Raw genomic sequence first — 25,589 nt, 5'->3', positions numbered from 1 at the left:
AAAAACCTCTCTCTGCAGCCTGTTGAGGATATACTGAAAAGTAGTAATTTTATCTTCACAGTTAAATGCTCTATAAATGGCACTGACATCTTCCCACAGCTAAGAACCAAATTAAGCAGGGGTAGTGTTAGTGGTGATGGAAGACAAGCAAAAAATCTCAAACTCTCAACCCACTATTGAAATTTAGGTGCATCTAAATCCAGTATTTGCAAAGAATTGTTGACTGCTCCAACAGAAATATTCTCAATTGAAGGCTACAAGGGTCAGATGTCTTTTTTATATCATTGTAAACAATATAACAAGAAAAAGAACAAAACTCGGACAGTAAGATAAATACAAAAATTGCAACTTGAAAATAAATCAGCATTTTGCAACAAACTCCTCAGAAGTTTCACTTGAACCCCAAATTCTTTTGGCTTCAGCTATTTCATCGTGTTCCTGAGTAATTTGTGAAAAAGTTGTGTGTGATGACATTATTTGTAAGCCATGTCACAAAAATCACCTCATAAACCCCAATTCTGACAATATTTATATGTAACCCTCTGTCTGGCAATTTATCCCAACCCTACTATGTTATTTATATAGCACCAATAGCCAGCAGGATTTATTACAGGCATGCTGGAAGACATATGGGTAGATTCTTCTCTCATTTATACCAGCATAAATCAGAACTACTGAAGTCACTGGAGCTCTACTTGTTTAAAGGTGGACTAAAAATGCAGCATACCAACCCCAAACTTGCCAGTAACTTTTCTACCTATTACTGTCAGACAGTTGTTGGTTTTTTGATTGTTTCTTTTTTTCTGTTGTCTTAATTCATCCTTTTATCCAAATAAACCTTTATTTAAAACCTTTTAAACAACATCAAGGATTTTTGCCTTTGTCTTGATGTCTTAGACTCAGACATTATCCACATTTCCTCCTTGAAGCCTTACTTATGTCAATGGAGTTGTTCCAAACGGCATTCATTGTGTCACTTTTTGAATTTAGGAACAATACTTAAAAACTTTGAAATGTTTATGGCACTGGCACATTACTCAGTCCAGAAGGTTGGACATAGTCATGTCTGTTCAGAGCTTGAGATACTCAAGGACATTTGGGAAAAGAAAACATTTTTGGCTTTTAGGGAGTTTCAGTTTAGAGAATTTTGATGTAAAATTATCAATACTTTATCAAAATTTTCAAAACCTTCAATGACATTTAATCTCAGAATATCAATCTTTTCTTTGTAACTATGACATCACTGTCCTTTAAAGCACTTCTTTGGCCACATTTATTACTTGCAAAGCAATTTACATCAGCAGGGACAGAAAGATTATTGATGTGTTAGAAACCACTGGGGCTTCTGAGAACCATCATGCAGGAATTTGAGCTTTTCTCCCTGAAATGGCAGTGGGATCAATAACCACTGAAGGGCATCTACACTAATGCACACAGGATGGGCAACAAACTGGAGAAACTGCAGCAGGAAGACTTTGACATAGTTGTCATGGCAGAAACCTGGTGGTTACTCACACAACTGCAGTGTTCCAATGGATGGCCATAAACCCTTCAGAGGGGATAGGCAAGAAAGGAGAGGTAATGGGGTTGCCCTGTAGGTCAGGGAGTGTTTTCTTTGGAGCCCAATGATGGAGATGATTGTGTTGAATATTTGTGGGTAAGAATCAGGGGGAAAATCTGTGGGAACAGACAGTGGTCAAAGAAGAATTTCTAGGCTTCAGGCAGAAGCAGCAAAGCCTGTGGGAATGCTTACTTTCCCACACTGGCCTGTGATTGTGAAGAGGAATCAAAAACAATCCTGAGAAGGTGGAAAACCATTAGCAGGCAATGTTTTTATAACTTGTTGTTTACTTGTAAAAAAGGGTCTGGGGGTGTTGTTTTAAATGACCAATCGGTCCAGTTGTACCGAAACACTGTAAAAAGGATGTGCCTTTTAATAAACATTGCTTTTAAGCCCTCCAACACAATCTGGAGTAGTATCATTATTTCAGCTGTCCCCAACATTAAAGATAAAAACCAAGAGGGCAAGTATCATGGTGGGATTGTTGATCTCTGGAGAGCAGGAAGGTTCTGCAGCAGGATCAGGTCAGGCTGGATAGATCCTTGGAGCCCAGTGGCATAAGGTGCAAAAAGGCCAAGTGCCAGGGCCTGCACTTGGGTCACAATAATCCCAAGCAGTGCTACAGACTGGGGACAGAGTAGCTGGAAACCTGTCATGGGGAAAAAGGACCTGGGGATGCTGGTCAACACTGAACAGGCGCCAGAGTGTGTCCAGGTGAATAAGAAAGCCAATGGCACCTGCCTTTTATCAACAGTAGTGTGGCCAGCAGGACCAGGGTAGTGATTTTCCCATGTACTCGGCAGTGGTGAGTTCACACCTCAATTCCCGTGCCCAGTTCTGGGCCTCTCACTGCCAGAAGGACATTAAAGGTTTGGAGTGTGTCCAGAGAAGGGCAATGGATCTGGGGAAGGGTCTGGAGCACAAGTCTGAGGAGGAGCAGCTGAGGGAGCTGGGGGTGTTTAATCCAGAGAAAAGGAGGATTAGAGGGAACTTTCTCCCTCTCTACAACTCCCTGAAGGAAGGCAGCAGTGAGCAGTCAATCTCCTCTCCCAGACCACAGGTGACAGGCTAAGAGAAATGGCCTCAAGTCATGCCAAGGGTGGCTTAGACTGGACATTAGGGAAGATTTCTTTACAGGAAATATGATCAGCAGTTGGAACAGGATGCCCAGGGAAGTGGTGGAATCACCTCTGGTAGCATTCAAAAATAGTGTGGCACTTGAGATGGTGCTTGACCATGGCAGTGCTGGGTTAACAGTTGGCATCTATGCTCTTGGAGGACTTTTCCAACTTTACAGCCCTATGAATTTATGATTCTGTAATTCTGATGTAGTTCAACAGAAAATAGAATGGGCTCTTCGTCTTAACAGCTAGCTTGTTTCTTTAGGACCTGCTGAGTGAACAGCAGTAGTGAGGGCTGAATGGGTGGATGCAGGTGGAGACTGAGTAGAGTGGGCAAGAAAAGGCCACTTGTTTTCCCAGAGCTCCACTGACACCAACAGAACCTTGAACTGCTTCTTTAGTGAATCTTCAAACGGGGAATAGCAAGTTCTGTTTGGTGATAACAACGACTGAAATAAAACAGAATTCATTTTGTAATTGCAAGACTGAAAATCCTACACATGATTAACTTATGGAACAGGACATAGAAATGAGAAACATTTAAATCAATCTGTTTAGAGGTTGGTTGTCTTATACAACTACCATATTTTGCACACCTCCATGTCTGGCATTTATGCAATTATTTCAGGAAACAATTTGCATAATCAAAAAATTTGCATATGCTCACCTTAAGCAGAAGGATATATTTCATGCTGGTGAATGTGTCAGCCTGTTTGACAGTTTGGGTGAATGAAGCCTACAACTAGAAACACAGTTGTATTCACTGTGCCTTCCACTCTTTCCCATTCTATTTGTAATGGTGAAAACTGCAAGGATCTTGAAAGCACAGGGAATGTGAAAGCCTGTTTTCATTTGTCTCCCTACTCTGTGTTAACTTTATGTGCTGCTACTTCACACTCCTTTTATGTCTTCTTCATACTTGTCCTTATCAAGAGTTGTCACCCTGTTCTTCACATCTTGGTTATCATATATAGCACTATTTACTGAGTCAAAATCATCCCAACAAGTGTGCTGGCATGGATTGCAAATTACTTCAAGTGTGTATGGCAGCTCTTCTTCATCCTAGTCTGATCAAAATTGACCTTGGCAGAAGATACAAGAAATGGCCTTTCATTAACTTTGCTTCTCATATTTAAAAGGTATTTGCAATGAAACTAGACATTTTGTTGGCTTTCAGCATAGGTATGAAGTCCTATTCTAGCATGGCATGAAGATTTCATGCCCTTGGTGAAGATAAAATGATCATTATCCTCCATGTAAAGAAGGGCATGATCTGCCAGCTGTAGATCTGCAAACGGAATTCTTGTCTCCTAATTCCAGCATTTGCACTATAACCTATTAGCTTTTCCATGTGCTTAGAATATATTTTGGGACTGATGAAACCATGAAAGAATGAAGGGATAAAGGCTGTTTGTGCAGCCTTTCCTTCATGTCAACTCTAAAAAACCCTTGGAAGGGAAAGAAAAAGTGATTCCAAGATTCCTTGTCATTCTACTTATCCAACAGAACTCTGTGGAAGGACCTTGCATGAAACTGTATGTACATCAAATTGACAAAAATCTATACTAACTTAAGAATTGATTTTATTGAAATACATTCATATGCTTTCAGTGGTATTTTCTATAAAATTGACTGAGAACAAAACATCAGAACACAATTTATTAGGTGCATTTCACTTACACTTGTGCAGCTGGATTAGCAGCATTCTGTAACTGTTTGAATTTTGACCAGAAATTGCAAAGTCTGTGATCCTTGACATTTTCATGAATAACACAAAAGGAAGCTGCTATTACGTATTATTGATTTTTGTAAGATCCCAGATACGCCATTAGTGAAAGAATTATCCCAAAATTAAGAACTGTAGCATTTCTACACCTAATAGTTGGATCTCAGTGATATAAAATGGAAAACATCAGTGTCTACATTTAGATCCTTCAGCCTTATTGGTTCCTTTTGCAATCATCCATACCAAGTTCATAAAGTCCTGCTGCTTTTTTCAGAAGTTTAACAATGTCACCAGAAATACATATATACTTTGGCTTTTCTGGGAAATCATCCTAAAGGATGGGAAACATATACACTAAAAAAAAAAAAAAAAAAAAAAAAAAAAAAGAGAGAGAGAGAGAGAGAGAAGAGAAAAAAACCCCTCTACTTCTCATGATTCTAAAGCATATGCCTCAAAAATATGTTTTGATGAGTCTTTTCTATTTTTAATAAAATCTCAGAGTTAACACATTGAGTGAAAAACTTGCTGTCTGAACACAATGTTCAGAGCACTTTAGTTTTTTACACTGTAAATCTTGCTGGGTTTTAAATGCAGAAATACATTGATCTTTTTATGTTGAAATATCATTTCCTTAAAAAAGAACTCCAAACAAACAAACAAAAAACCAAACAAACAAAACCAAAAACAACACAAAAAACCAACCCTCAGTAAAACCCACCATTTTTTGTTCTGTGCAAATAAAGAAAATTTCATAGCCAATGGCAGTTTTGGACACAAGTATGTGAAACTCATGATTCTTTTGTTTTATTTAATTCCAACTAATAAATACCATTTCAGTCCCTGGAGCAGGTGCTTCTTCTAAATCTGTACCTCTGGCACCAATGAGAAATAGGGTACCAGCTAAGATTTGTTCCCCACTGTTGTGGTTCATACTCAGGTGTCTGCAAGTACCACACAGCTTCCCACTCTCTCCCAGCTGGGGAGGACAATTGGAAAATTGGGGTGAGACAGAAAGAGTTTAACAATTGAAATAAAATATAACAACAGCAGCAACAGTGAAAACAGCAATAATAATGATAATAATAATACTACTAATGAAGGGGAGGGGGAAGGAGAAAGAAAGGGCAGAAGGTGGGGAGGGAGAGGAACAGAACCTAAGAGAAATAAGCGATGCTCAATGTATTTACTCATCACACACCTGTTGATGCCCAGCCCATTCCCCATCCAGCTGCTTCCATATATACTGGACATGATGTTCTATCTTATGGAATATCCCCTTGGCCACTTTGGGTCAGGTGTCCCAGCCATGCTCCCTCCCAGCTGCTTGTGCCCCTGCTTCCTGGCAGAGCACACAAAACTGAAAAGTCCTTGACTTAAGTAAGCACAGTTTAGCAACAGCCAAACTAACTGTGTATTATCAACATTATTCTCATACTAAATACAAAACACAGCATTGTACCAGCTACTAAGAAGAAAATTCACTTTATCTCAGCCAAAACCAGGACACCCGTCCATATGGATTTAGTAAAACAATCCCTATACCGCAGAAAGTTTTGCAACACCATAATAATTTTCTGGCTCCAACAGCAAAATTCCTTTGTCTCTTGAGATTAGAAACTCTTTCCTGACAGAGAAATCACTAGCCATTGTCAACAAACTGGAAGCTTCCTCAATAACATCAATTCTAGGCTAAGGATGGACAGTGAGATGTCTGTCCTTAGAAATACTGGCTTATGCTGCTGCGCAAAGGGCAGTGGACAGGCAAGAACACAGAGTGCAAAACTACCACAGTGAATGCCTACAGCTATTCGGAAGAGCTTTATGTAAATTAAAACTTATTTATCCTTGTGCCCCACCCACATACCACAGAAAAAGGCCTTTAACATTTTCCTCAATATTAAATTTTGAATTTTTTTTTTACAGTGATGATGATTATATAGAATTTTCTGCCTAAGAATGTCCAAATTTTTCTGTGACTGGGCAAACTTCAAACAGCTTTCTTCCTGGGAGGGATGGCTTTCTTCTTAACTTGAATGAGATCAAGGAGAGAGTCCAAATTGAAACAATTAAGAACAAATGGTTATCTTGGAAGTTCAAGATTAATTTGTCTGAAGTAAAAGAAAAAAAAAAAAAAAAAGAAGAATTTTAGCTGGAAGATAGCTAATTAAGAAGTAGAAAAAGTAATTAAATGTTTCTTCTGACCTGACCCAGAATAAAATGCAAAGTATAGTAAGTTTTAATCAGAGGTCACCTGTTTTAAATACTTAAGTTTGTGAATTTTTGATTTATTCCTCCTTTATCCACCCTCTGAATTTCACATGTTGCATCCAAATCAATGACTATATTCATACTCAAATGGTTTCAAATTAAAATAGATATGATACAGAAACTTAAAACTCAAATCCTAACGTCGTTTGATGTGAGAGAGACATGATGAAAAAAATCAGATATTGACTTTTGAAACCTTCTTAAACTGAATACTTAAGTTAAAATATTAGCCTTGCAAACAGGTCCTTAAATGTGCTGGCTTAAAACATGGCTAGAAAATTAAACCCACTCAAGCTGCTCTGTTTTCTCCTTCCCCCTTCTGATAGCAGAGGAACATTCAGAGGGATTATAAACTGGGATCACAATTTGCAATAATTAAAATTTGAGTTACTACAATGGGAACAGACCTCAACACAGCTAGTGTTGTTAGCAGCTAGCTGCATAATGGGCTTGACTCAGGACTGCTTCCACAAACTGTTGTGGGTCACCAGTGTGCACTGATGTCGTGTCCTCAGCTGGGATGAGGGCTGCTCTGGAGAAACAGGCTGAGAGGCTGCTGGAGGACTGGCCACTTCCCACTGGGAGGTAGAGTGACACATGGTGAACCTCACTCAGTCAGCCTGCTGAGGGGCCCAAGAGCTAAGCAAGATGCAAGGATGAGACTCAGGGTTCCTCTAAACTTTTGTTTGAGATTTAACTAGCTCTTTGTGCCTCTGTGCACACCTTCTGTTCTTAAAGCCCTGGCAAACTTTCTGAACAACTTCCCAACTTCTTGTTTGAACAGGCAACACAATGGCTTGTTTAGAAAGTGAAGACCTACTCAAAACAGTCACCTGAACTCCCAGCTTCTTAAATATGCTGGTCTGTGTCCTTGAGGAGTCCTAGAGAGTTCCTGACAAGGAAATGATCAGATTGCAAGCAGGTAAGACATTTCCATCAGGTGCTCAGGTGCTGTGAGGAGCAGGAGGTGAGCCAGGCACACCTTCAGCCCCTAGAGAGAGAGCACAGCTGCTTGGGTGTCCACACTGCAGCACAGGGATGTTTCTGAAGGAATTGCACTCAGTGGAGAGTCCATGCTGGAATAGGTTTATCCTGAAGGATGGCAGCCCATGGGAAGGACCAGAGTGGAGCAGAGGAAGATTGTGGAAAGGGAGGAACAGCAGAAAGCAGCTGCTATGGGGGTGGGTCATTTTTTCTTTGTTTCTCACCATTTTGCTTGGCAATAAATTAAATTCTTTTTTCCCAAGTCAAATGACAGCTTTTTCCCAAGCCCATGATAGTAGCTGTTAAGGGATATCACTGTCCTTATCTCAACCCACAAGATTTTCAATCTTGTTTTCTTTCCCCAAGTCCTGTTTAGGAGAGGAAGAGGGTTGCTGAGCAAGCACATGGCATTCAGCCAAGGTTAAGCACAATAAACAGCAGAAATGATTCATGTAAATGTAGGAATAGTTTCAAAGAACGGTCTTATACATACAGAAAAAATACTGAAGAGGCATTTTACATGTAAGTGGTATAACTGAAGTGGATGGTGCATGTGCTGGAGCATCTTTTAGGACTATGATCAGCTGGAGACTGAAATTAGGAAAGTTTTGTGGCATTAAGCTGAAAATGCTGCTGTCAGCAATGGAGACACCCACTGCATGAAGTTGTGGGGCACCATCCTGCTCAGGAGATTTGACTCCCCATGTGACCATTCCTCGTGCCAAGATGTCAATAATTTGGTTTCTCTTTTTAACCAATATTCTCGCCATGCAGTGAACTTGTTACCTACAGCACTAAGAATGTACACAAGCATAAATGTTTTTCCTAATCATCTACAATTCAAACAACCTGCTCTGTCACTGTTTAGCAGAGCAAAACTAAAATTTTAAAAAAAGAACTTAAAAGCTTCATTATAATCAAGAGTTCTCTAATATTGAAGTGATTTATGTCCTAAAAAATATCTGCTGTGTAATGGATTAATGTAATTTTCAGATACTGGCAGGAAAATATTTTCACATTTCTCTTGAAACTAGCTTAAAAAGAAATTATTTTTCTTAGAATTCTTCTTCTTAATGTTTGGAGTTAAGAACACAGACATAAAAGTAATTTTTTAAAAGCAAAAAATGTAATATTCATTATTATGTGGTACATTCCAAGGAAAGAATCTTCCTACTAATTCTATATTCTGAAGCATTCTTCTAGTATTAGAAGCAGTATAATAAGAAGCAAGATCCAATTTGAAGAAGCACAAAGGTTTTACATTTTTTTATGAAAACCTAGGGTAGTAGAAGATATGGAGAAATAATTATATGGTGTGATAATATAAAAACTGCAGGTTTATGTGTCTTCATGTAACTACTGAGTATGCTATCCAATGTTTGTTAATTAAAGACTTTTCTATTTCCACTAGATGGCTGCTTCTGAAAGACTAGCTTCTTAGCATAAAACTAATTAACCTTCAGAAGACAGTCTGAGGTACTTCAACAACCCCACTGCTAAAAAAAAAAAAAAAATCATATTACAGGATCTTTCATAAATCCTTTAAATGCCTTCTGTGTTCTGTGTGTGTGGTGCTGGACAGACACAGAAGGCAATTATTTCTGCACTAAATATCAAAACAGTGTATCTTCTCACATTTCAAGGAGTATTGGGATATTGCAAAGATACATATAGAGGAAATCATATCAGTGTCACTGTCCTAGCTCCTTGTCCTATACAACTAATGGTCACTTCTAGGAGCTCACTCCCTTCCCACCAACATAACTGTGATGCAGGTACTGAATATCAGAAGCTTCTCAAGCAGGCCTGGTTTTAATTCATGTCAGAAAACCATCATAACTTTGCTCCAGATATCAAGTAATTTGGAAATACCTTTTCTGTATCCTCCTTTTGCAAGTGAGGAAAATGAAGGATGCACCATGACATGGTACCAAAGTGGGAAAAAAGGCAGAAATTTCATGTCTAAATCCTTCTGCCTTTTGATCAAGACACCTAACCTTGCTAATAAACCCATTGAAATGTCATTTTAGGATCTGATTTGATTTAGATAGCCTTAGTGAATGAATTTAGGGATGAAGTCTTTTTTCAAACAATAGAGCTTATCATGGCTCACCACCTGAGGTTACCCAGTGGCCTGATATTCATGCATCAGATTTTTATCATATACTTACGAGTATTACAGGGGCTTCAAGTGTGGACAAGAGTGCAGTGAAGCCACACAGACAGAATATTGAACTAAGAATTAAATTATGAGCCACCCTGCAGTCTCTGTGTTATATTTTCTCCCTTTTATTCCAGCTCTGTGATTTTAGTCTTCCCATCTGTAAGCTGAGAATAACAGTTCTGCTTCTCCTAAAACAAGTGTTAAGATCATAAGATTTAAATTAGACTATTATTGTTCTAGATGTGCTATACATAGAAAATCACATGCTTATGTGAAGGAAAAGATGTTTCCTTATGCATTGCACTTAACATTGACAGACTCCAGTTCTACATCTGTTGGTGCCAGACATTTGCCAGCCTTCTAAGATGTTGGTACTTAAGCTCATATACAAGAGAAATAGAAAGTGGAGAATTATGGGATTTGATAAAGTCTTATGTGCCAAGGCTAGTTCTTTGTTGTCTGGAGCCAAGACTAATAAACCATTTAACAGTAGCTGCCTCCTACAATCTTCAAGTTATTGGGCTATTTCAACATTCCTTTTTATAGGAGAAAGACATATTTCCTTTTCCTTCCTCACTACATTTTATTTCTAATGGAAATGTCTAATTTTTTTTTTTTTGGCTAAAGCAAACTGATATAATTATAATGGAGTTTGTGATCAGAATACCCATATAATCCTTTCCTCCCTAAATCACTCTGATTTCTTCTCACCACAGAGAGGGAATTCTGCAGGTGTTTTTCAAGGATCCAAGGCTGAGCACTGATACCACGTCTCAGAGACCGAAAAATTTGCTACATTTTATGATAGATCAGTGAAGGTCATGCAAAATAAGAAATGTTGATAGAGCTGTAGAGGTAGAGATCATTAGTACCTAAAAAGTTCAAGGTGGAAAACCAACGAAATGCACAGCCTTAAAACCATAAAACAAAAAGGTGGAAAAGCATCAGCCTGAGAGGATTCACAAGACAGAAATCTGCCAACACAGAGGGCTCCTTCCTCTCTGAATGGTGCCTGACTGACCATAATGCCTCTTCTGATGATGTGCTGGGGAGTTGAACCCACTGCTCTTTATCCTAATGGTTTCTAAACTCCTTGTGATCTTGTCTGTGCATTAGGATATACGTAATCCTTTTATACCTGATTTTTCCGTGTACGTGCCTGTATAGACATAGATATCCAAACACACAAATACAAACATACACGTTCTATTTGCAAGAATTCTTCCTGCTCAGCTAAATAGAGGTTACACAGTCTCTCTCTTTCAATATTACAGATTAGAACATTTAAAACAATTCATATTAAAAACATCTTTACGAGTGGGTAAATGCTATGCTCTTCACCTCCTCTGGAGAGAGTAATTGAAACTCCAGGACAGTTTAAAATAAACATAATAATGGTTCTCCATCTACTCTCAGTCTTTGTGACATTCAAGAATTTCAATATTAAAGGCTGACTTTGCTGAAGGATAATGCTGGGCATTCTAAATCACAAATTAAGATGCAAACCTGAATCCTACCTATTGCTAAAACACAGTCCATTTGCATACAAAAAAAAAAAAATAGTCAAACAAACAAGAATGTTGCTTCTGGAATCTAAAGTAACTGAGAAAAAAACCTGGCCAAGAAAATCACCTATTTTCCAAAAATAAAAAAAAGAAAAAAAAAAAAAAAAAGCATGAGAAAACTTTCCTATTTCAAATGTTGTTTTATGTAAAATAAATCTCTAGTCCTCATAGTATAAGGTCATACATACATACATTTCTTCATCCCAAACTGAAAATAATTTATTTGATATATTTTAGTTCGTTATGCAAACAATATAATTAAAACCAAAACTAAACGAAACAGATCATGACACAGCTGGAGACTGGGAGTGCTTCATCCACATTTTGAGAATCTATTATCAAAACTTCAGGAGCCATCTAAAGCCAGAAGAGTTTATATGCTCAAACCACCCAGATTATTTTCTCTTATATGTTATACAAGTCCTAGATTAATGCTTCTGTGCCTTATAACAGTAAGATAAGAAGATAGCAGAAGTCTGAATACAAATCAGATTCTAAAAATTCAGTTTTCTTTACAGGTCTCCTTAAGAAAAAAAGTAATAAGTGAATCTTCATTCTGTAATTAGCCCCATAGATTTTTCTCATATCAACCCAGGTGAGTTCTCTAGTCACCACTTCCTGTAATTCATATATTGACAGAAGTATCTCACCTCTAAATGTCTAAACTACTGAGTTTTCTGTTATTGTTCTAAGCATCTCAGAATCATATAACATCCTTAGCTGAGAAAAAAAAAAATGTCTTCCAAAGGAGCACCACATTACTTTTAAAGCAGTTGAAATCAACTCCTTCTGGAATTTTCAAGTGAGAGGAAAATGTCAGAGTGACATGCCACATCTACACATTTGTACAAACAAAGCTATTAATAGACTACTAGAGCTGTAAAAACAGGCACTCTGGGGTAGCAAATGTCAGACCTAAATTTACTCTCTATGACCTTAATTCATTCTTTTTCATGGCATGCTCATTACAATAAAAGATCTAATTACATAATCACCTAGTACATTTAGGGTTCCTCGTGAAATCTTTGCAGGTCATTTCAGAAATAATTTGCAATGATAATAAAACAGAGTGGAAAAAATAGCCTTGTGACACATCATTGAGAGAAATCAGAGAACTAGAAGTGTACTCCTAAATTAAGCTGCTAAAGTAAGTGTGGTGGGTATATTAATTCTGTTGGAATGATGTGATTGTGTCTTGTATAAATATTATAATAGTAAAGTAAAAAAAGTTTCATATGTCATGGGCAGACAGGAGCTTAGATATATCTTTGATAACCTTGAGAAGAATAGACTGGGATCCTCTAGGTGTTTCAAAGTACAGTACTGAGATTTTCCCCTCCCCTAAACATTAAAATTGTGCTCCTAGTTATGTTCAATTTAAATCAGCAGATAACAGCCCTTAATTGCAAAATTCAGTATAAACTATACAAAGGAAAGAATATAACGTCTTTCTTTGCAAAATGGGACATAATTAAACCAAGACATGTTTGTTTGGTTTTGTTTTTTTTTTTTTTTTTTTTTTTTTTTTTTTTTTTTTTTTTTTTTTTCCTCAGTACGCCTGTGTATATGTAATTCCACAGTCGGCCACTCAGTTCTGTTCCATGAGATGTGTGTCAGCTGTTGCAGAAAATAAAATCTTTCCTGTCACAATCAGCACACTCATCAACTTCAGCAGTTCCCAAAGGGTTCCAATTGATCCTTATCTGATTCCAAAATAAGAAATCTTGGATTCTGGAGCTGTGCATTCCTCCAGGCATGAGGAATTGCTCTCTTTGTAAAAGCTAACAGTCCTAAGGGTGATAATTTGATCTAATGAATTTGTTAGGCTATTGCTGTATTGATTGCTTACTGAAAAGTAAATCCATAGAAATGGGAAGTGGCTCTCAGTGTAAAATTTTTCTCTGACTTGTTCATTTTATATTAATAAGTTTAGGGACAGTCATAATTAATGCATGAATATACATAGGATTGATAAGAGCAATCTTGATTCAGTTCTTGACTATATCTTGATTAAGATGACCAGAAACTATAGTGCAACTGAACTCCACATCCATTTTAGACTTTTATGATGTCAGAAAAAGATTTAAAGAAGAGTTTATATAGTGGATATTTTAGAAAAGAAAATAATGTATGGAAGAAAGAAACTACAGAGATTGAGAAGAAAACAAGCCAAACTGGATAATTATAAATTATTTTTTTAATCTATTCTCTACAAAGTTTTTTTCTACCACTAGTTATTTTATCTGAGTAGAGTTAGGAAGTTCTATTCAGTGTTAGCATCTGTGGATACATCCATTTGTTTCTGGGCACAATGAATTAGACTATGGTTTCCTAAACCCAGTAGTGAAGCTCACTCAGTGTTTCCCAAAAATTAATTAATTTCTGAGAAATGATAACACACAGTACTTATCAGAAATTTCAAAATTGCCCTTGTATACTTAATAATTTGCAGACTGGTCCTGGTTCTTATATTGGCATTAACCTTTAGAGCTCTTTAAAAACATCTTTTTTCAAGGCTTTTGAAGAGGTGACAAAATGCATGTCCTACACGTCTATGGGCAGAAAAAGAATGGGACTAGGGGAAAAAAAAGAGTCTATTTAATGAAAGAATAAAATCTAAAACAAGAAAAAAAATTGTACAATTTGATGCTGTTCTTTAAAATGTAAACAAAGTTCTCCTGGAGTCAAAGACAGCAAAGGAGTGGCATGTGGCTCACCAATTTATAGATCAATACAGGGTCTTCCTGAAACATCAGAGACCTTCTTCAAAGACCTTCAGAGAATGAAAAGGGAATGTTGTCTTGCACTTTTCTAAATGGGCTTTAAAAGTAGCAAATGTTTCTTTACCATAATTGATTTTTACTCCGGTAATGGTTACTTTCAATAAAATACTCATATCTTAAACTTAATCAGCTTTTTCCTCAACCTCTTGATTTTCAGAAGACTTAACTTTTGGCTGATAAAACTTATTTTATGTTCTACCTACTTCTAACTCAGATTTTCTACAATAACAATTCATTAGTCACACTAAATTTTAACAACTCTCAGTAAAAAGAAAAGAGCATTTCATGAGAAACCAAATACTGCATTTAATTGGCATATGTGTCAACAAAGCTAAAATTAATCCAACCTGCCAGCAGACTGTTTTTTTGGGTTTTTTTGTTTAGTCCTTACTACCTATTCTGCCTACTTCAACACATTGTACTCTCCAATGCAGGTAGCCTTGAGTACAGACCAGGTGGGGGAGTTACAATACCTGTGGCAATAACAGGTGGTAATACAGGTTTCTAGAAGAGCTGTGTGGCCAGGTGGTTAAAAAGACAAATAACACCTGTCTTGTATCAGAAATGGGGTGGCCAGAAGACCAGGGCATGGATTTTCCCCATGTGTTGGGTACTGGTGAGGTCACACATCAAGTGCTGGGCTCAGTTTTGGGCCCCTCACTATAACAGAAGTATTGAGGGTTGGAGCTTGTCTGGGGAAGGCCAATGGAGCTGGGGAAGGGTCTAGGGCAAAGTCTAGTGAGGAGCAGCTGAGGGATTTTGGGCTGTTTAGGCTAGAGGAAAACGGCCTCAGAGGAGATCTTAGTACTGTCAATAAGTACCTGGCTGGGGTTTGTTCTCTTCTCCCAAGTAACAAATGGCCTTGGATTTTGTCAAGGTAGGTTTAAATTGGATATTAGCAAATACTTCTTCACTGGGAAAGTTGTCAACCATTGGCACAGGCTGCCCAGGGAAGTGCTGGAGTCCATTCCTGGAGGGATTTAAAAGACATGTAGGTGTAGCACTGGATGAGTGGGGAGCACTACAGTGATTGGTTGAAGGTTGCACCTCCTGGTCTTAGAGATCTTTTCCAACCTCAGTGATTCAATGAGATTGCTCTTTGCTCAATATCTGAAATATTACCTAAATGGTGCTGTTTTCTCTGTGTCTTTTCTGAGCTACTGAATGCCTCAGTGAAATGGCATTCAACAGATATTTGACCCCTTAATGTTTTTATTATTATTTGCATATTATTTGCACATTTCCCAGCAACTCAGTTCTTACCTCACATTTAATGTCCATAAGTCTGACTATTTTTGTAGTGCCAGGTCCTGACTGTTTCAGTTGTTATTCAAAAAGCTGTCTTTTTTTTTTTTTTTTTTTTTTGTGGACAATACAATTAGAGACTAAGAATCACAGTTGTCAACATTTATCTATTTATGCCACAGTGAGATAAAAGACCAGTAATTCAATTTGATCAAAGTGTCTTAAACAACTACATACAGTGGTGAGATTCTATGAAATATTGATTAGTTCTTTCAAGTAATTCAGAAATAACTCACTTAAAACCTTAAAGAGATACACTGGTGTCCTATATTTGTTTTTCCTAAAACTACAGAAAGTCAAGGTTTGATTTTTTAAATTTTTTAATAACTGAATGGATTTATTAATTTTTACAAGTAAAATTACCATAACTTTTTTGAAACATGATTAATAAGCAATTTTATTAATTTCTAAATCTACAAAGAGGCTTAAATGGTTCTAGGTTAATTGGATAGTCATTATTTATTTTGAAGACATATTTTCATGCTTCCGAATATCATGATTAAATTAAATTACTGATCTGTCTTCATACTAAAAATATACCTCTTTTTTTTTGCTGATTACTGAAGAAAGGATGGCACTAATGTTATTAACTGAAGTCCCTTTTATTCAGTGATTACACTGTTTCCCCATGAGGTAATGTTTACATTTACTAGAACACTTTCCCTCTCCCTTGCCTCCATTTTTAACTGATTATTCCTTAAAAAAAAAAAAAAAAAAACCACAAAAAAACCCCCCAAAAAACAACCAACTTTCCATATAAGCACCATGGTGCTGAAAATGACAAAGATTTCAAAGATTTTACTCAAGGTTACGTTTCACTGTCATAAACCATAATCCGCTTTTTTTTTTCATTATTTTCGTCTTCCAATGTTTTCTGCTTTTTTCCCTGTAATTCCAGGTATAAAGCCCAATGTGCCACAGGAGAGATGGAAACAATTTCACTCGCTGCCTTTACAAAGCATATTGTTTGCTTAGCTGCGTGCCGTGTAGTTCTGTATTGCTGCACCTCAGCACACAGTGTTGACATTGGCTGTCGACTGGGAGTACATGACACCATTTGGGGACCCTCTGCACACTCCAGAGCAGTTATTCTGGATTTATTTTACATTTTTTTCCTCTTATGCTGCAGCATGGGATCATGAAGAATAGCTCATCACTGATGTTCGCTGGGCAGCAAATATCTTTTCTCCTCTGCAGACCCTGGTGCCCACCTGGAGCTCATACCAGGGTTTATTTTATTAATATATATTTTATTAATATTTTTATATCCCATCTGTCACCTTAGCTCCTCAATATCTTATATTCTTGGCATGTTGCAAGCTGTATTCTCTTAGTTACTGAGTTAACTAAAGGTTGGATGAAACTGATGAGATAAACCTCATTTGTTCACTGCTTTTTGATTTGTCCTACTCATATGGCAAAAAATAGCAAACAATCCACTGCATGGAAATGAGCCTTATTTACTGAATAATACTAAAGTAGATCAAATATTCCCACCTTTCCAGCTCCATAACTTTGGGATGGTTACGCAGCCAGGGTTAGTCACTATTCAACTCCATGACAGAAATTCATTCTAGCTTAAGTGGAGACCTCATAGAGAATTATATTAGAAAGAAAACAGCAACAACAACAACAACAACAAAACAAAAAACAAACAAACAAACAAAAACAACAAAAACAAACCAAACAGGCAAACAATCAGAAAGAGGTTTTATCCTAGGGCATTATCTAGTTTATGATTAAAGGAATTTGCAAACAACACAAGAAGTTTGCACCAGTGTCTACGAGGTGTTAAGTTCCAAGGTTGCCATACAGATCAGAGGGAAATTTGTTCCCTTAACTTCTGAAAAGGAAGGTGGCATCAACTTTGTGAGGATATTATTTATCCTCAAGGAGAAATGGAACTTGTATCTGCTGACAGGTAATAAGAATATTGGGTTAGAACATTTAATGCATTGAAATGCTTTCCAGGGTTGACAAAAATTCATTGTTCACGATTTAAACATCTAAATATGCAGAATTAAGATGGAATAATAATGTTTGATAAATTACCCTTCATCCACTGTCTGCATGACAATTTTTACATAAAATATTTGGTTACTGTTGGTTGCAGTTAGGGATAGGACAGGCAATTTAGAAGATAGATCTCATTCAGTAAAGCAAATACTATTTTGATAATAACTAGTGCACTACTCTGGGTGTCTGAAATTAAAGGTGCTAAATACACAAATTTCCTTTATTCCTTAGAAAGAATTTCCATCTCACACAAAATTTAAAGAAAGTTTTATTCCATTGATTGCAGTGTAACTTCTCTTGACAATAATGTGAATAAGTATTTTAAGACTATGTCATCTGATCATGTATCTTCTGTGATGCTATGTCATTAATGCCAGGAGGGAAATTATTCTTTCACTTACTAGACAACAGGTTGACATGGACACAAGTTAAAGGAAAGCACTGAAAAATATCCACCTAAAGTTTTGAGGCAGAATGATAACTTGGATATAATAACAGATATTATAAAGCCAAACCATGACCTGGCTGTTCTGAAGCTGAAAGGCAACTGGTTGCATTCCCAGTGCAAATCAGTATCTGTGGGATGTCCTCTCTCATTAACAATGTCAGGGCTCTTTCACTAGTCTAGAAAATAACAGCAACAGATTTGTTCTCACTCTACTATGAGTATTAATACATGTGGCTTTTTAGGTCTAGGTATAATTTCCATGTAGAAGGCTAAAATGGAAAGATGAAGATGCTTTTGGGGCCCTCAGGCTCACTTGACAGGGAGTAATGCATCTTATTTTGCATTGGAAACAGCAAAAATAGAATTGGCTTCAGTTTAAGATAAACAGTTAAAGCTGTTAGAAAACTATAAGAAAGGAAGAACATAAAGTATTAATACATTACCTCTTACTACATTGGTGACACAATGGTCTCAGTTATGGAGTGTAATTCTTGTCTAATAATTATTCATAATTATTGCTAATAATTGTATTCATCATTAACAATTAACTGTTGCAATTATTGCAATTATTGTCTAAATTGATGCAGATTGTAAATTTTCACTGCTCCAAGAAAAAGAGTTGTTTTTTCTCCATCTGGAAACATCCTTTGAACCAATGTGCCCTAACGACTTTGAAGAGACCTGGTGTTCACCAGAGCTTTGAGATAGATTTGTGTGGCCTGTCTCCTCTGCAAAATTCTCCAATTAGGAATCAAGGTGACTTATCTAGTTACCTCCTCCCCCCAAAATACAACCCAACCCCAAATCATTCACAATAAAAGGGAGAGGTTCTGTCAGATTTGATATTAAAAAGACTGGATTTTTTAAATATACCCAATTCAAAGTTACACAGTGGAAATTATTAAAAAAAAAAAAATCAAAATAATCACATGTAACTGTTTGTTTACTGCTCTTTGAAAATGATCCTTGATGCACTTTTGGTCTGACTGTAACTAACCCGTGACTGTACATTGTGACAAACTCCCCACTATCTGCAGTGAGGTTTGTTGCTATTAGCCTGGTCAACTAGTCTCTTCTATTCTCAGAGAAGTATCTTGATCTCTCAGGTTTGCAGTGTCTTCTGCCTCCTATAGCTCACTTTTTGTGACATCTTTCCTCCCCTGAGGATGGCAAATAGCTCCATGAGGAAAGAACTTTCTCATCCATGTGAGAAACATCAATTCCAACATGCTATGAAAAAGCAACTTCTTTTATTTTTTTTAAATCAGATCTATGCACCATGATATTGCACCACATTTCTGGAGGGGAAAAAAAATTTACCCAATAATTTAGCATATTCACTCTTAGCTGACGTGCTTAGCTTACATTTGGCATATTTAGTGGCATAGTTTTAGCAGGTTGTGTCTGTGATTTCACAGGGCACAGAGGTTTCACATTGCTCCACTCCTTTAATGGAGCATAACGTAAAATGAGAGCAAATAAAATGCATGATTTCTGTCTCGAGTACAATGCAGCAACCCAGGAATGTATCGGAGTGTTTATGTCTAACCAGTCTTTTATAATATAAAAAAAAAAGTCCTTATGACTGTGTTATAGGAAAAGGTCCATGCAACTGTATTAATGCAGGAGTTAGACTTGAGTAATATGCATTTAAATATGTATATGGAGCTGAGTGATTGAGATTGCTTTTACTGACTGTAAAAAAAGATCCTCCCCTACATTATGGCTCTTAAAGCTGAGGGACGAGCATTTAAAGCAAACAGAGCATAGCAAGACCAGAGTGCCATAGAAGCTAGTTGTAAATTGACCAATTTACCCTGGTAAATGGTGATGTTTGTCATCCCCAGAAGTAATGACTATGAACTATCTTGTTCATGCAGTATAGGAGATTAGGTCATATTTCCAACCTTTCTTTCTCTCTTAGAGACACAATATTGTTATCCTGCAGCCTTTTGAACAGTCAAGTAAAAATTGCATTAATTTAAACTGAACTAGAGTAGGCCTCGACCACTTCAACATTAAAAGATATAAAACCGGTTAATTCTAATTTTCAAAGCTTTTTGTTCATCCAATAGTTATTCAGATTTCATAAAGATAGATAAATGTATTGTCTAATAAGGACCAAAGAAATTCAAATTTTTATGTTAACATGAGAAAGCACTGTATTAAAACATAAAGACAACATAAAAGCAACATATGCAATGTAGCATTATCATTTTAGCAGCTCATTATTCAGCAGCCCTTACATTTATATATATTTAATATAAATTTATGTATAATTTCTTTTTCCAGGAGTATTTTTAGAATGGTTTTGGTATTTCTTTTTATTTGTTTATTGTAAAAAGAAAGTAAAAGACTTTTGCAGTGGCTTTACATCAGGTAATGTCTTTCTGAAGGCAAACTGTATTACCCCAAACACATTATGAATAACACTTCACTACCACTTCTTATCTATATATAGTCCTGCATGTCATTTAGTAACATAGTCACATTGGGATAGCAACATCTTTGCATTCATGCGTACACCCAGAGTTACATACATGTTACTGACACTGAATTCCTGAAATAATTGAATATGATAATCAACAGCGCTCGTAGAATTAAGTAATGTATATTCTGTAGGTTGTGAATATCTCACCTAGACAAAAAAAAATATTATTTTTTCAATAGCAGAGGTTTATTCCTTTTTTTGTCATGCTAGAGAATGAAGTGCTTATAAAAATGAGAAAGGTAGGAAATAGCTGTCAGGTATCTGTAAGGATGGAAATACCCACACAAAGTGCTCTAACTTGAGTAGGAGATTTGGTGGTTAACGTTGGTTAGCTGCCTTGCAAAGACAGGGCAAAATAAGATGAAAGATCTTGTGGTTCAAGACAAGGACAGGGATATTGATCAGGAATTATTGTCAGGAACAAAACAGACTTGACCTGGGGGATTAATGCAATTTTTTAATAGCAAAGCTGGATAAGGAGAAATAAAACCAAAGCTGTAAGCATCTTCCTTCTCATTTTGCCGTCTTCTTCCTGGCTTCATATTCACTCCTGACCATTTTATCTCCTTTCACCTGAGCAGTGCAGGGGGATGGGGGAATGGGGAGAGGGTTTAGTCTGTAACACATCCTCTCTGTTGCTCTTCTTTCTCCTCACACCTTTTTCCCTGATCCAGCATAGTGCATTCCCACAGGCTGCAGTCTTTCAGATTGAACATGCTACAGCCAGGCTCCTGTTAGGGCTGCAGAGTGGATATGTGCAAGTATGATTGTTGATGCAGTCCAGGGGAACAGCTGCCTGTCCATGGTTGTGTCCCTGGGCTGCTGCAGCAACTCCTCCCTTTTCTTCTCTGACCATCTGCACAGCTGATGCACCCCAAAACCTCTCCCTCTAAACTGAACATACCCATATCTGGGATGTTATGGAGGGAATACCAAGTTTTACTTTACGTTTGGGATGTTAACCTCTGCCGTGCATCCACCAATGTTGCTGCTGAGTGAATCCCAAGCATACCATGGAAACTGAGCTCTGGAAATGAGGGTCAAGGGACTGAGGGACAAACAGTACAGTCCTACCATGCTGGATTTCAAATTCTGAAAGAATTGGATATACATCATGGTTCAATACCCAGCTGCAGGGCTGATAATGCAAGGAGAGCTTCAGCTGAAAAAATAATTTCTTGAACCACTGGTAGAATAATTTGTTGGTGTTGGATCAGTGCATTGGTCCATCATGGGATAACACATGGATGTGTTATCACATGTGTTATCAAATATGTCCTGTAGTAAGACACATTTTTCAGAGTGCATCAGGTAGACAAATAACCAGGTATAGGAACAGGCTCAGTCTGTAGCTCTTTAGGGGTGAGATGGTGTTCTAAATAATGAAAAAAAAACCAAACAGTTTTCCCCAAGAAAAAAGTACTGGGCTGTGTGCAGTATTGAGTTCATAATCATCAATAGTACAGCAAGAACATTAATGGGCAGAGAATGGAATATCCACAAAGGATTTCCACTCTCATCCTCAGTTGTAACCCCTGGCATGGTAGCTGTATATAATGGTTACCGTAACTGCGCATTAAGACACTGCTGAGCACAATATCTGACCTTTATGCAATGTCTGTGCTGAACTGATTTTGTCAGCAACTGCAGCTATCTTCAATAAATTTAATAGATCTTTGGGGATGAAAAATCTGTGGAGATGTGCACACTCAGTACGCTGAATTTCTGACTTACTGTATTTGGTATCTTTAAAACCTCCTTCAACTCTAACTGCAAAGGGAGAATAGTGCTTCCAGTATTTCAGCCTCCTGCTGTCCCTGCTTTTTTTGCCAGCTCAGCAAACTATCAGCAGTTATAGCCTTCTGTGGCATTGCTGGAATAAGCTGGGAGCTTTCTCTAATGGGACCTGCAATTATTTCCTCTACATACTCCTCTTGAATCATTTTGTCAGCCATTACCTAAACTCAAAGTCAGTTTGTACTGACGATGTAGTAACATATTGATCCACCCAATTTATCTGTGCTGGTGAAATCCTTAGCAGCCCATTACATATGCTTCTTTAATACTAATAGGTTTGACATTCACACACGGAAGGAATGTAAAATATAAGTTGGTTTTCTGCTCTTAAAGACAGGCCTACTCCACACTTGAGACAACTATTTGACATTAATTGCAGGTGGAGTTTGCCACCTCTTGAGTTCTGACATTAAAGCCTTGCCACAACTTTGAATCATGGAGTAGCACGATTCAAGGGCTCTGTATTCTTCCTGCTTGAATTAGCAATTGATTCCTGCTTTTATGTAAAAGTCCAGTTAAGTTGTAGCTAAATTTGCACCATATTCAAGGTTACTGCACATTTTCTCAACACATTTATGGAGACAAGGTTAAGAATTGAAAATATTTTCTTTTCATTCAAAATCTTCTGGTTTTGTCACGCTATCCTTCCCAGTCTTTCCTGTAAAACACTCCAGTTGATTATTAAAATATTAAAGTAGTAAGCTTGAATATTTAATCCTTTCAACTTTAGCTTTTTCAGGATGATATTTGCAGGATCAGGTTCCATTTCTGCAAATACTGAGGTCAGTGAGAAGGTCTTCAGCTCAAATAACTTGGAAGATTGACAGTGCTGTTCAACTCAAAGTACTGTAAGTACCAAAAAACCAAGTACTGAATTTCATTGTAATAAACCCTCGTATGACAAAGTATGCTCTGATTTATGAGCCTCTCTGTAATAAAAAAAGATATATAGTTTAACACTCTAGGGCAACTACCATTTTGAAACATATGCAGCCATTTCAGTTAGAGCATAGTTGTCCTTTCAGAAGAAAAAAATAATTCCTTTGAAACCAGTTAGATATAGTTTTCTTCAAGATTCATGCTTAAAACTCTGACTGAAGCTTCACTCAGGAATTTATAGAGAGGAAAAAAATCAAAGAGGAATTAAAAATCAATTAGATGTGTAATGTCTATTAAGATTTTTAGAAACCAGATACAGAACTGGGAACTGGATACAAACTACCTGTGAGAAACAATTTTTTTTTCCACTCTCAGTACATGAAGTGATAAGGTGAGATAATAAGATTCACAATTTGTTGAATTAAAGGTTTTGGTAGAACAGAAGAAAATTAAACAAAACCTAGGAATTCAGTGCTAATTCTCCATATGTGCTCCCACTCAATGAAAAAAAAAATCAATTTTATTTATGCCTGCATGGTTGTGGCTCTGTACAGAGTGAGAAGGCCAAAGCTGAAGAAGAATCAATATATAATGGATCTGTCATGTTGGAATAAGAAGAGGGCACTACACCAAGCCTCAGAGAGTTCAAGAAGCACTGAACACACAGGGTGGGATTGTTGGGGTGTGCTGTGCAGAGCCAGGAGCTGGACTGATCATCCTGATGGGACCCTTCTAACTCGGGACATGCTGTGATTAATTCCTGGAGCTGCAGAGTTCTATTTTCCCTAGAAATACTGACCCATGTCAAACAACTTGTTCAGCCCTTCCTGTGTTATATATGTTTTCACATGTTGTTTTTGTACTTGCATGGGTTTAGACAGTTTTTTGTTTTTTACTTAGTCTCTCATCCTAAGGAGCTGACAAAGAAGCCCCTTTTGTGGCTGCTGAAGGAAAGCAATCCCATAACTGCCAGCTCAGATCCATTGCCCAAGGTCAGGTCCTGGGCACACCTGGTAAGACAGAATGCTCCCATGTCAAAGCAATATATTATGTATAGGAGAGAAAATAATTAATTTAACTATGATTTCTGTTTAAGAAGTCTGCATGACAGAACTCAAAGAAGGTACAGCCAGAGATGGCCCTCCTCTGAAATGTACAAATTTCTTCAGAACAGTTTCAAAAACATTTTTTTTTAAACAGTGAAAGATATTCTCTTTTATGTGCATTCTCCAATATATTGTGTTCTTTTTCATTAAAATTCTATGATAGCTGCATATTAAAAGAATATTGGCGTTCATAATAATATTCTCAATGAATACTTCATATAATGAATATATGATTAGAAAACTCTCAAAGAATGCCAATGGAAAATGTCACTGCAAGAATATTGCTGAATGGCCATTTTTATTTTATAAATATGTATGTTTGCACTTTTAACCTGATAAAAAAGGATGGTTTCAGTGAAATTTCTGAGTGTTGTTCATCAAATTAGAATCATAGTCAAGTGACTTACAGAATACTATTTCTAGACATTTTGAAGTAATTTGCATAATGGTTTTGAACTATGTACAAAAATTCTGAAGTACATATAAACATGTAGATTAAACCCAGGAATGATCTGGAGGAAATTTATGCACCTTGTGGACAGAAGCATAAAACAAAGAGTTCAAACCAAATAGACAAGCAATAAATTCTGTTCAGGAAATTTGTTTTCATTCTTCTTTCTGATTCTTGTCACTTACCTGGGTCATTTCTCAGTATTGCCTGCATAAAAGATAATTATCATATTTTCATTTTGTCAAAGAACCTTAGGAAATACTGCCACTCGTGTGTAATTGAAATGCTTTGAACAATGGTAAACTGGAGTCTTGACAAACTAGTACAGTACACCTCTAGTTAGTACTTTTATCATTAATATCTACTTCAAGTAACATCTGAAAATACTTAAACCAAAAGACTGAAAACTCAGAAATCAAGCAGGCTTCTAATTAAAAAAGGTATTTTAAAATTGAATTAATTTTTACTGGCAGAAGATATAAAAAAAGTATGAGAAGTAGACAAATTTTAAAGACAAATATGTTGAACATATTCTGTTTTTAATAGTTCTGGTATACAAGCAGAAGAAAGTTGAATGTTTAAATGTTGCTATTTATGCTTAATATTTCAGGTGGATTAACTTGTCACAATTAGTATTGACAGCAGAAGAACTTGGCCTCTTGAACTGTATTTGATACGAAGCCAAACTGAAATCCCAAGGGCTCACCTTGAAATATAAACCAGGATGCTGGGGAAGTTCATGAATATTATAGTGAGCAATCACTCCATTGCCCAAACACAGCATCATGACTGAGAGATAAGTACTATCTGCAATAATCCTTGTAGTTTTTTCCTGTGTACACTGCAGAGAGACAGCATTATACATATTTGAATGTTGAAACATTGAGGATCTGGAAATCCAATTTCAATATAATACATAAGCCT

At 36.9% G+C, this 25,589-nt stretch overlaps 1 long non-coding RNA gene across 2 annotated transcripts in view; it reads right to left on the bottom strand.

Annotated features, from left to right (window-relative positions):
- Window positions 1–25,589, bottom strand: part of LOC136373693 (uncharacterized) — a 498,676-nt gene that overhangs the window by 103,148 nt on the left and 369,939 nt on the right. The gene's annotated exons all lie outside the window — the stretch shown is intronic.

The sequence above is a fragment of the Sylvia atricapilla genome, chromosome 2, assembly GCF_009819655.1.
Source record: "Sylvia atricapilla isolate bSylAtr1 chromosome 2, bSylAtr1.pri, whole genome shotgun sequence".
Lineage (NCBI taxonomy): Eukaryota > Metazoa > Chordata > Aves > Passeriformes > Sylviidae > Sylvia > Sylvia atricapilla.
This window is presented reverse-complemented; position numbering and strand designations above follow the sequence as displayed.